General features: G+C 40.8%; 1 long non-coding RNA gene across 1 annotated transcript in view; it reads right to left on the reverse strand.

Moving 5' to 3' along the window:
- Positions 1 to 6,304: 6,304 nt before the first annotated feature.
- LOC108397513 (uncharacterized) overlaps positions 6,305 to 12,970 on the reverse strand; it is a 79,984-nt gene continuing 73,318 nt past the window's right edge. The window contains exon 3 of the long non-coding RNA XR_005058593.2: positions 6,305 to 9,542. This is a non-coding gene — a long non-coding RNA (uncharacterized lncRNA). The remainder of the gene's footprint in view (positions 9,543 to 12,970) is intronic.

Here is a 12,970-nt window from a genome sequence, read left to right on the forward strand (position 1 = left end):
TCTGACCTGCCTTCCAATGGGTATAGAAAATAACACATTCACTAGATCAATAGACACATACACATGGCTATGTTGGTCTGTTCTAGTGAAGATACCACATCTGATACAAAGGCGGTAATATTAGTAAAATGCCTTGTACTTCGTTTTGTCACCTGCCATGATTTATCTGCTTTTTTGTCAGGGGCCAAGCTAGTGAATTTAATAAGTGTCTGATGGGGACTGCATTGATAAGTCTTTCAGAGTACCAAATTCTGCATTTCTCCCTGGGTTGCAATATACTGTTTAAATTTTATTTACTTCCTATCTTGGTAGGTGGTTGTGAGGAGTTTCTGAGGCTTCTATCTGGCCTTCCTACAATAGCTGTTAACTCTACTGGTTAAGGAACCAATGTGAGGGTTCTACCAAGTGTTAAGTTTTTCTAATCAAACTATACAGTCTGGAACTAGGGAAATAATACCAGTTAGGTCTATACACCCAGCAGACCCACACTGAACTAGTACTGGGCCAGGATTCCATTAGTTACCTGACCCCCAATATGTTCCCTCTCAAACTGTGGGGGGTTGGTTTCTCCACTGTAAAGTTACTATTTTTCCCCTTGAATTTATAAATATCCTGGGGGAGACACTCTGAGACTACACAGATACCTATTTCTTCTCAAACGTTTGCCCACTGATTTTAGCATCCATCTTATCCACAATTATTACTAAGGTATTTGTTTAATGGTGATTTTTGTATTTCTCATTTCTTCTACATTTCTTAATAGGAATTCATCTGTGAGACTTATCCCTTTTTCCCAACATTTAGGTGACTTCTAAGCTCACACAGTGCTGACATTGTAGGGTTCACTGTATTTACCACAATTTGTAATATTCTTTTCTGTCTAATTGGTATGGATCTGTCCCTACTATCAAGCCGTCAAGCAGTCCCTAAGCAGCAATGCATTGGCAGTTGCTAGGCTGGCTTCCAACACTTCTATAGATGCAGCCGATAGGAAAACAATGAGCCCAAATGGATAGTTTATTACTTACACAGGCAGCAAAAGCAAGATCATCATGGTGTCAGCACTCATATCCTTAGTCCCACAGGATGACATGGACTTGGAGAGGCCAGATGACAGATGACAGATGACACGAGCAGTGGATTACTCTCTGTTGTGGAGAAGCCAGGTCTAAACTTCAGCCAAGCCGTTCATACTGCAGCTATACTGAAGGGGGATTGTGCACCTAATGGTGGAAAGCTCCATGCCTCACCAGAACCAGGGAGGCAAATGAGAAACTGTCTCATGGCAGCCTCCCACAAAATAGGGAGGTGGGTGAGAAATGGTCTTATAACAGCTCTTCATAGTATTGTTTACCTTGCCATGTTCGAGACAGGATTACAAGGCAAGCCCCCAAGACTTGAGTCATACTGTGATGTAGCCTTGTCTATGTGGAGACAGTCAAGGTCACCAGGACACCATCGCAGAACCATTCCCCTCCAACCACAACTAGAATGAAAGTTCCATGAGTGTAAATCTGTATCTCGCTTGTTCACTACTATTTCCCCAGTACCTAGAATAGTGCCTGACAGAGTAGATGCTTGGCAAATATTTGATTTATGAGTGCATCACAAGACAGGTGAATAGGAGCTTATAAGGTCTGCCTCTTCTGGAGTGAGAAGGAGGTATCTTCCCTCCCTCTCTCCACCTCAAAGTGGGATCCATGTCGGTGTCTTTCCTGGTTCTTCTTTAGCTTTAATGTTTTACCTCTGTCACTGCTGTTCAGTTCACTTTCACTTCTAAAATCATATAGAAAGAATGACATTGCTAAGGTGTTTGTTTACTCCTCTTCCCTCTTCTTCACTGAATGCTCCTAACCAGGAGCAAGACCAGTCTCTAAGAAAGTTGGATTGAATGTTAGAATGTTGGGTCACTGACCTTTCTGCCATAACAGTGTGGTTCTCAACCTTGGCTGCACCTTAGAATTCACTTTAAGAAAGAAAAAAAACTTTTTCCCAGGCTCCACCCATGGAGACTCTGATTTAATTACTCTATTATGGGGCCACGACATTGCTGGCCAGGACATCTCCCCAGTGATATTAATGTATAACCAGGGCTGAGAAACCACAGCCTTTAGTAGAGTACAGGCTTGTAACCTAAACCAAGTGTTTTTTGGTGCACCACCTCTTTTCTTTTAAATGGGAAACAAAATATTTTATTCTACAAAAGAGAGAACAATTAAATGCAAATGGTCCCAGGAGAGGAATTGGACTGATCTAAAGATAGTAGTGCTTAAGCACTGGGTTCCAAAGTCAGATGACCTGGGTTGGAGTGCAGACTCCAGCCAGCACTTACCAGCCAGATGATCTTGGGCAACTAACTTAACTTCTCTAACATATGAGAGAGTATCAGAGTATGCCAGGCATGCAACAGTCCTCAATAAGTTTAATTCTGAATAAGTTTCAGAGTATGCCAGGCATGCAACAGTCCTCAATAAGTTTAACTCTCCAAACTTCATCTGTAAACTGATGGTAATATTGCCTGCCTGTCTACCTCCTACAGCTGCTAAGACTGAAAAGAGATAATGACCTTAAAAGCACTTCGTAAATGTTTAGGTGCTATAAAAATGGAAAGCATAAATACTATTGTTCTTTTATGAACATGTTAAACATATATATCACTCTTCAAAAACTTTCCTAAGAATCTTTACACCTGTGGTCTACAGAGTCTTTCAGCAGCCCTGGAAGTAAAATGGGCAGTAAGTTAACTAATAAGAAAACTGATAGAAAAATGAGAGGTTGTGTGATCTGCACAAGATTGCTCAGTAAAACTAAGACTGGAAGAACCATTAACTCAAAGAAGAGATTCTCTTCACCAGATGGTTTATTAACAGATACCCCTAAAGAAGTAGGTTGGTCATCTGATCAGAACTCTGGACTAATGGGACAATTTATTTTACTTGTCCTTTTCAAAGCAAGGATTGTAAATGAGGAAATCCAATCAATATTCCCCAGGTCTATATTCAGTCCTTAGGTACACAGTTTAGTTTTCGTTTCCACCTCTATTTAATCTCATAAAAAATTTTAGTGACCATCATGCTTGTACATTGAGCAAAAGAAAAAGAAACCTTCCTCACTTCACCACCATCACCTTTGTTTCTTACTTCCAGGTGCCACTTTTCTAATTTGAACACTCAAAATGCAATGAAATGGCAACACTAAAGACTACTAGCCACAAGATGGCAGAGTTTACCATTTCATTTTTTCCTGTTTATATCATTCATTCATGCAAGAATTATTCTCTGAGTGCCTACTATGTGCGTAGTGCTTTTATAGGAATCAAAATGATTACAAAAGAGGCACACTATGTGACATGGCTCCTGCCCTTGATGAAGGTGGGGCAGGGGAAGTTTGTAGGGAAGGGAAAAACACACCTGAGAACACTTAAATGAAAATACATGTTGATGTGTGATGACAGGCCAAATGAGTGCTATAGACAGCTGTATGACTTTACATTGAGCCAGAAGGTCTGCGTGGAGTGGGTGAGAACTGAGCTGCGGCTTGAAGGATGAATAAAATAGACGGGTTGGAAAGAAAGAATAAATCCCAGGCAAAGAGACCAGTGCAGGTCATGCTACTGAGGTAAAAATGAGCAAAACATGTGCGCAGGTCATTGATGAGACTAACCTGGTTATAACAAATGGAAATTGGGCTAACAAGATTGAAATAAATTAGATCTCCACTGATTTTTGCTAGAAGGATGCCCGCCATAAAAGCTAAAGTTATCTATTAAGTCTGCCAGTAACTATAGCCTTTGGGCAAGCAATTTGTTCTAGCTTCAGTTTTATCATTTGTAAAATGTGCAGGTTGGGCAAGGAGACCTCTATAGCCTTTCCAAATCTTATTTTTTTTTAAATAAAGACAGGCAGGTGGGGAAGAAGGGAGGAAGGAAAGAAGGAAGAGGAGAGGGGAGGAAAAAGAAAACTGATTCTAATCTCTCTAGCAATTGCTGTATGGCCTTGGACATGTTTCAGTTGCACACATGAACAGTGACAGTCTAGCATGGTGTTTAGGGCTTGAGCTCTATTGTTAGCTAGACTTAGTTCAAGTCTTTGAGACAGGGACCATGGGTGTAGTCAGAGTAGGGTGAGGGCCTCCGGGGAAAAAGTAGGGCGGAATATTTATAGTCAGAGCAATGTAACAATGGGCAAAGAAGTCCCTCTTGAAACTCTGTGCTAAGTATTATGAAAAGTCAAGGTCACACTAATTCTCCAGGGTAAAGATACAGACATCTTCAGTGAGATCAGTTAAAGGTCAAAAGGCCAAGAGCAACTTGACCTAGAATGTTTGAGTGTTCTGCAAGGGTATCAGCATAATCCATGACTCTGCTGTCAGCCGTAGCAATCAGACTATGACCCATACCACCTTGAGGACAGAGCAGGTGATACAAGTCCACAACCCTAAGCCTTTTTTTGATGTTCTCAAAAAATCCTCATCTGCCTATAAAACCCCCTAGATAATGCACCACTATGGGTTCTCTTGTCCCCTCCTGGCATGAGCCAGGAGCTCTTTCCTCTCACTTTATTTCTAAATAAAAGCCTGTACCTTGCTCTCCTACCTTGAGTGTTTGTGAAGCTCATTCTTCGGCTTCGTGAACAAGAACCCCGGCATCATCTTGGATCATCACTTATTGTTTAACAGTAGGCAAGCTAACTTAGACTCTAACCTTCACTCGTTCATTCAACAAATATGCATGTAACAACTTACTATATGCTGAGCCCTATGCTAGTCACTGGGAGTAGAGGAATAAACAAGACAGATACAATGCCTTCTATGGAACTTACAGTTTTGTAAGAGAGACAGTCCAAAAACAATCACAAAAGAAACTAGATACAAATGTACTAAGTGAAAAAGTACAGAGTGTTATGAGCGCAGATAATGTGAAGGCCTAACCCAGTCCGCAGTCTGGTCGGTCAGAGATGGCTTCCCCAATGAAGGATGAGCCAGGCAAAGAAGAGAAAAACACTTCAGGTCAAGACATCCGAAAGGGCTTTAAGACTAGGAGGAGCTTGGTGTAGTAAGGAACTAAAAGGCCACTGTAGCTGAGCACAGAGAACTAGAAGGATAAAGGCAGAGGGGAGACCAGGATATGTAAGTCAGCAGAACCTAGGTTATATAGTGTCCATGAGAAGTCTGTTTCCTCATCTGTAAAAGGAAAAATAGTAACACCTCCCTCACAGGGTAACTGTAAAGATTACAGGGCACCACTGCCCTCTCCCATCCTGCCTCCTTATTGAATCTATCACCAAGTTCGATGAGAACCACCTCCAAGAAATTTGTCACCTCCAAAATGTTTCCATCTCCACTGCCACCATCCTGCTCTAAGTCACCATCTCTGGCCTGGACTATTGCTACCTGGTCCTCTGACTTCCACTTTTTCTCCCCTCAAACCATTACCCTGCAGCAGCTCAAGTGATCTTACTAAAATGTAAATCTGATCATGGCACACCTTTGCTTAAAACCTTTGGTGACTTCTCATGCTCTTAGGATGGAGACCAAATCCTTAAGACATATGCTAGTGATGGTCCCCCTCGCTGAGATGTGCCTTTCAGCTCTGGACTCCCATCCTCTACTTACCTAGTCCATTTCAATTCTCCTTACTTCTCTTCTTCAGGGAAACTTTCCCTGATTCCAGCCCACCATCTATTTGAGCTCTTTTGGTATTTGCCCACTAAGAACCATATTTTTTCCCTTCTTATCACTTATCTCTGTAATTTTTCACCAGTGTGTTTAATGTCTGTTTCTGTCACTAAAACATAAACACCAAGAAAGCAAGGAACATGTGTTTTTTTGCTTATTTTTGTATCCCCAGAACCTTTCCCAATGCTTGACATATAGTGTAAGTCCGGGGAAAGGAAATCCAGGACAAAATACCTCTAAAAACTGAAATCAGTCAAACAGAGAAATGAAGTTTAAAACCCGTTTATTGCTCACAAACTGCAGTCCAGGGCTTTCTCTCTTTCCTGCTCCAGCAGAAGCAAAACCGGCCCTCCCCTTCACCTCTCAGGTATAGATAAGCCCTTGGTTGCCCAGGTAATTACCCATTGATATGGAGATGAACTTCTCTCCACCCCTGAGGAATGATACAAATGCACTAAAGCCATACTTCTCTCCACCCTTGAGTGCCTGTTGATATGCAGATGTACTAAAGCCAGGCGAGGTATTCTGGAAATATTACAATTTTACCCACATATAGGAAGCACTCAGTGAATATTTGTTGAATGATGGAAGTGTTTCACTACTGCTACTGATAAAAATAACAGTAATAGTTATTATTGTTATTCAGTTATATGTATTATTATTACTATAAATGTGCTATTTCATTGAGAGTTACCCCTCCAGGAATGAGCTCTAAGCAACAGTGGTACAGACCACATTGTTGACCAGTAAATACCCTACCATCTTTTCTCAGAGCCTCTATGACTATATTTAGATCACATGTTATTATCCAACTACATTTACCACCATGCATGGTTATGAGGCTCTGGAGTTAAACTGGACCTAAATCTTTGCTCTGCTATTTATGTGTGTGTGTGACTTTGAACAAGTTGGTCTTTCTGGGATAAATTTGTTCTCAGACTCATGAGATTTTAATGAAATCATGCATGGAAAGTGCTTATTACTACAGTGTCTGGAATATAATGTACACTCAACAATATTGTTACATCTTACAGATTGTTGATTAATCTAAACGAGTACCTATTAAAATGTACAGTGAAACCAGAATATCAAAGGGCCTGTGACAGTATGCTGTCTCAGTCTGCTGGGTGAAAAACTCCCTCAGGATATATGAATATGATTGAATCTTCCTGTAATCCTGAGAAATAATGGTAACTATGAAGGAGGCAAGAACGGCTACAGAAGGTTGAGTCAGGAGCCTCTGAGCATTATAATGTATTGTTTATATTATGTGCTAATAATGTCATCTGGATGCAAAAACAATAGATTAGGCCCCAAAGGGTTGGCTTTCTAAATGGTAGCAAACCTCTGAGAGTACCAATATAAAATTTATACTTGATCCAATCTTTCTTTGGACCTTTAGTGTCCCTGATTCTCCAAAACTCATTAACTTGAGGAAACTGAATTAATTGCCCATGTCCTTTGTGGGGGACTTAGCTGAGAGCCCATTTTCCTCCACTCAAATGTTACCTGATATGCTTAAGCCACTGCTGCTCCTTTGGACAGATACCTTTTGAAAAGGGAATTTGGGTAGGCAAAGCCTTCATGATTCAAGGGATGGAATTTCAAATGGTGAAATCTAATAAGACATTCAATGCAAGAAAAAGATTCAGGAAAACCATATAGCCCTGCGTGCTTCAGATAAAGCACACAGATTAGGAATGGTGTTTAGGGTCAGGTAGATGGAATTTTAAATCCATCAAACCCTAGATATGCAACATACTAGCTTGAGTGACCCAGGTAATTTAATTAATTCCATTTCCTCAACTGTACAATGGGGATAATAAGGATCTATCTTACCAGGTTGTTAGAAAAACTAAACACTATGACAAAGTCATCCAAGAAGAGTCTGGTATGATTTTGAGTGCTCACACATTATTATTATTTAATCACATCTAGTGGTTAAATGAGCTGGCTTTGGCCTATTCTTTCTGAAACCATGATGGTCTCCTCCCAGAGAGCCTGGGGCCTTTGTGGTCTCCCAACCTATTTGTATTTCAGGCAAAGGGTGAAAGGGGCAGCAAATGATGGGAAGTCCAGACCTCTGGCCACTGGTCCCACTTAACTGGTAATAGCCACATGCAGGACACAAAGGGGTGAAACTTGGAAAGAAACCCAAAGCTTCCCCACTGCAATAAAAATACAAGCACAATTCACTACACAGTTGACCCTTGAACAACATTGGTTTGAACTGTGTGGGTCCACTTATATGTGGATTTTTCAATAAATATACTAGAAAATGTTTTGGAGATGCATGACAATTTTTAAAAAATTTTTCTCTAGCTTACTTTATTGTAAAAGTACAGTATATAGCACATATACAAAACATATTAATCAACTTTGTTATCAGTATGGCTTCTGGTCCACAGTAGGCTATTAATAGTTAAATTTTGGGGGAGTCAAAAGTTATGTCCAGATTTTTGACTGCCCTTAACCCTCATGTTGTTCAAGGGTCAACTGTAATTTTGCCCACGTTTCTGCTGGGAGAAGTTTGCACACTAATGTTTTACATAAAGGCCACCAGGTCAATTAACATTCTGAGCGCTTAAAGGAATGGGGTAATGGGAAGCAGGTAGTAAGTAAGATCTTTCCTCTCTCCTACAGCCCGCTCTCACCAACTACCCTGATGCCCCAGACACCACCTCTCTTCCCAGCAAACCGTAGTTTTTCAGAACCCTTCAGTCTGCTACCAGAAACCTCAGATGGTTTCTGCTTCTGCTGCCCTTAAAAAACAAAAGAACCAATTATTTCACCGGTGAAATGCATCTGTTTGGGAATAGAAAAGGAGGAGGCTGGCAAACCATAGGCACTCTGGAGAACAGAGGAGAAGGGCTTGCCTTCACAGGGGAAAGGAAGAAGTTAGGAGGGCTGTTTTGCTGCGTTCTCATTAGCTGTGCTGTTGCTGGCCAGGAGAAATTCTTCCCTCCTCCAGCTGGGGTGTATAAAGCAAGCTTCTTCCTGCCAGGGAATACAACGTACGCTTCTTATGAGAAGTGACAGTGAATGCGCACTCCCCACTCAAGGCTTCCCAACTCCATTTCAATGCAATTTCCTTTATTTATGTTCACATTCCCCTCTTTTGACCAAGATCTTTTCTTGAAAAGGTTGCTGATCAAGAGTCAAGGTTTTTTGATATTTAGTGGTTTTGTCCCTTGGTGCCAGAAAGCCCTTTCCTGGTTGTCATGTTCCACATCAGAGGAACAGTACCTAGATTAGAAACTGTTGAAGCCACATTTGAGTAACAAGGAAGGGTAGGAGGGAGAGCTCTCAGGCATTTTCCATCTGACGTAAGTGTTGGAGGTGCTTATAAAGGTCAAAGTGCATCACACTACCAAGCAAGTCATTGCTACAAAGGTTTGACAGGCAACAAGTATAAAGCTTAAAAATGATTATACAGATTAAGATGAGGAACAGACATTTCCAAGGCACCATTCTAGCTTGAAGAATCTTTTCCAAAGTTCTTGCAGACAAGATAGCTTATTTGTATTTCCCATGAGTACAGGGGAACAAACAGTATTTAAATAAGGAAGACTAAGGGATCTCCAATATCATGAACAGATCAGAGTTTCTGGGGACAGATCGAACAGTCAGAAAGGTTTCTCCCTTTTACATCAGATGGTGCCAAGAAGGAAAGGGACGAAATAAGAAGCAACAATGAGAAAAAGGTACACAGGTCTGATCCGGTCATCTTTGGAAAGCTGTCTCCTTCAGTTATCATCTGCTTCAACTCCTGGAAATCTTTATTTTCAGGTCATCAGTTGGTGTGCAGGTCCAGTCAAGGTTTTGTGCTTTTTTTAGGTGTGACTCATGGATCCAAGAGTCTATTCCTAGAGTTTCACAGCACAAGGGTTAGTTAACATTACCTGACAGGGGCCTTTCCAACAGTGCTAAACAGAGTCTTCCTGGAGATGTCTCTTCCAATAGATGAAATCTCTGGGTACAAGGTGTGATGTTCAAGGTCTTCATCTCCTGGGATCACACTATAGAAAGACTATTCTGCTAAAGCATGGTTATTTTCAACAGTAGCAATTAGGCCTTTGCAATATTGAAGTATATCCCCCTTTACCAGTTGTGGATCAAAGTAAGCAGGAGCTGAATGCATTGGGCATCCTGAGATTCTCTCAAAGGGTTAAGAGTTTATGCATTCCAAAAGGAATAGACCTGAGATTTAGAAGGATTAATGGCAGTGCTTTTATCTGTTAAGCAGGAAAATAGATATGAGCGGGGTGGACAGAGAATAAGGTCAGCAAAGCCCCCTAGAAAGAACTCAGTTAACCAGTTAAAACTAGAAAGCCAGAAAAGACATAGAGTTAATGAGTTAATCAGTTAAAGCTCAAAAAGCCAGGAGCAACTTGGCCTGGAATGTTTGAATACTCCCCAGAAAAGAAAAGTATCTGAGCACAGCCCAAGTCTTCATTGTGTCAGTTAGATCATGCCACTGCAAGATTTACTTTAGCCTGCTAAAAGGCCCAGCTATAAAGAGCATAATAAAGACAGGTAGATCCCACCTTAAAGCCAAAATTTCATTTTAAAAAAATTTAGGAAGTTAAGAATTAAGATTCTTAACATACTCTTTAGCAAACAAATAACTCTGCCCACCTTGGGGGCTAGGCAAGCAGTCTTGTTTGATATGTTCCCAGACCAAGGCACTGGTATCCCAGGGAGAAATCAGACCAGGAAGTTCCTTGTGTTAAGTTAATTCTAAATATTCAGAGATCCCTTAACAAGTCTGTACCCCCAGCCTTAGACACATTCCTAAAGAATCCTTAAAAGGGGAACCCCCAACCTTTCACGGCACTCCTCTCTCTGAGATCACCGGCACTTTCTAAGGGCATAACCTTTTAACGTTAAACTCTCTCTTTTCAACCTTTCAGGGCACCTCTCCTTGCTGAGGTGGCATGTACTTTTTCTCTCTTTGAGTAACTTTAAATAAAACTTTTGCTCTGCTTTATTACTGTGTCTCTGCCCTTCAATTCTTTGTTGCGGCAGGGACAAGAACCAAGGAAAATACACAATGCTCCCCCCAACATAGCCAGGGTATTTGAAGGATCTCTACAAATTTTGCTTATGCCATTAGTGCATTCAAATAGTTCCGAGAACTGAGGGTGGTAAGCACAAGGAAAATGGTGTAACACAAGAGAAATTAGTTCCCCAGTCACTTTGAAGTTTAAGAGGAGTTCCCCAGGTAGGAATGATCTTTTCTAGTAGGATTTTAGCCACGTAAGTAGCAGTGTCCTATCTATAAGGGAAGGCTTCAGTACAATGAGAAAACATACAAATCATTACCAAGACATATTTATATCCATGAGATGAGGAGACTGAATAAAATCCATTTGCCAAAACTCAAATGGGCCATTGAGCAATTTAAAGTGTCTGGGAGCAGTATGGATAGGTTTTCCTGAACTGTATTTTGGGCAGGAAGGGCAAAGTAGATACTCTCTGCAGTTTTGTTAATACTTCTCCACTAGTATTGGTTCATAAAGGTTATCATTTTATCAATATACCAATGAATCAATGAATTTACAGTAGTCTGTTATGGGAACTTCAGAGAGTGTCTGGCAGAACTGGATTATTATTTGGCCCAAGCCAGAGTTTTGTTTTCTTTTGTTTATTTTTTCATTGTTTATTTTTTTTAATGGTTATTAGATGGCCAATATTGTTTTTCTTTTTGGGGACCAATTTTTGGGCATCTCTAGTCAACTTTTCTAGATTATAATTTCGGAAAACATCCTTTTGGACCATAACAGAGGTTTGCTTTAGGTTTCTTTAAAGGCATCGTTCTTCATGGGAATATCAGCAAGATGGTTTCCATTAGCCTCCAGGGACTCAAGTTTGGAGTGCCCAGGGACCTTGATAATGGCCAAGGCAGCTGGCAAGAGTATAGCATCTAATAATTCCTGGACATGTAGGCCATTTTTAATTTTGTCTCCACTGGAAGAAAGGAAAGCTCACTGTTTCCATAGCATTCCAAGGTCATGAGCTGCTCCAAGGGCACACCTCCTGTCGGTATAGATATGGACAGTTTTGCCCTTGGATAAAATGCAGGCCTGAACAGGAGCATACAATTCAGACAGGTGAGCTGGGTAGCTGTGGGCAAAGGTGCTACCTTGAGGACTTCAAAACCAGTTACAATAGTATATTCACCATATTTATCATTTTCACCTTTTAAATAAGAACTGTGGGGAATACAAGAAAAGTAAGTGTTATTCAAAGGAGTTTCTTGTAAGTCATCGTAGGGAGAGGAGGTGGGGAGGTGTCAGGTGGCGATCTATGAGTCAGATATAACAGTTGTGAGGAGTATTGTCCACAAAAGAGGGAAGAAGGACAGCAGAGTTAAGATTACTACAGATCTTGTAGGAGGTAAGACGATTGGCTGAACGGTGTTGAGTGTGATGCAAATTCAGGAGAGCTTCTACTGCATAAAGTACAAGATGGTTAGAGGAGATCCCATGACTATCTCATTGGTGGCCTTGACTTAACACGCAGTGACCAGACAAGGGAGCTATCCTGTTACACAGGGTCTACTTGTCAGCTATGATACCCTGAGTCAATGGTGGACCCCATGTTTCTGGGTCAGAACCCAAGGGAATTCCCTCCCTTTTCAAATACAAAAGGAAACAGGGAAGTTGATAATTGGAGTACCCAAGAGCAGGGGGGGATTTATCAAGATTTCCTTTAGAGCTTTAAAGGCTAAATTATCCTGATCTTCTTATATAATAGGGTCAGGTTTATTGTTTTTTTAAAACAATAAACAATTTTATTGTTTATTCTTTTTTAAAACATATATGGTTGCAGCCATAAGACCGATGTTTAGAATCCAATTTTGACAGTAGCCAACTAGCCCAAGTAGCCAGCGTGGCACTTAGCTTTGGGAAACTAAATAGTCCATGATGCCTATTTGGATCTAAAGGTAGCCCTTGTTCTGCAATCAGGTGCCCCAAATATCAAACCTAAGTTTGAGCAAACTGCAATTTCTCCTCAGAAACTGTGTCCCTTTAAGGCTAAAAGTTTTAACAGGTGGATGCTGTATTCTGCAAAGAGTTCTGAGAAGGGGAGCACAGAAGCAATTTTTTTACATATTATAATGAAGTATAGCCTCCAGGTAACTTCATATCATCTAAATTGCCTTTTAAAAACTGGGAGAAGTAGAAAGGCCATATATGACAAACCCACAGCCAACATCATACTTAAGAGCAAAAAGCTAAAAGCTTTTCCTCTATAATCAGGAACAATAGAAGGATGCCCACACTCACCA

The sequence above is a fragment of the Manis javanica genome, chromosome X (genome assembly GCF_040802235.1).
Source record: "Manis javanica isolate MJ-LG chromosome X, MJ_LKY, whole genome shotgun sequence".
NCBI lineage: Eukaryota > Metazoa > Chordata > Mammalia > Pholidota > Manidae > Manis > Manis javanica.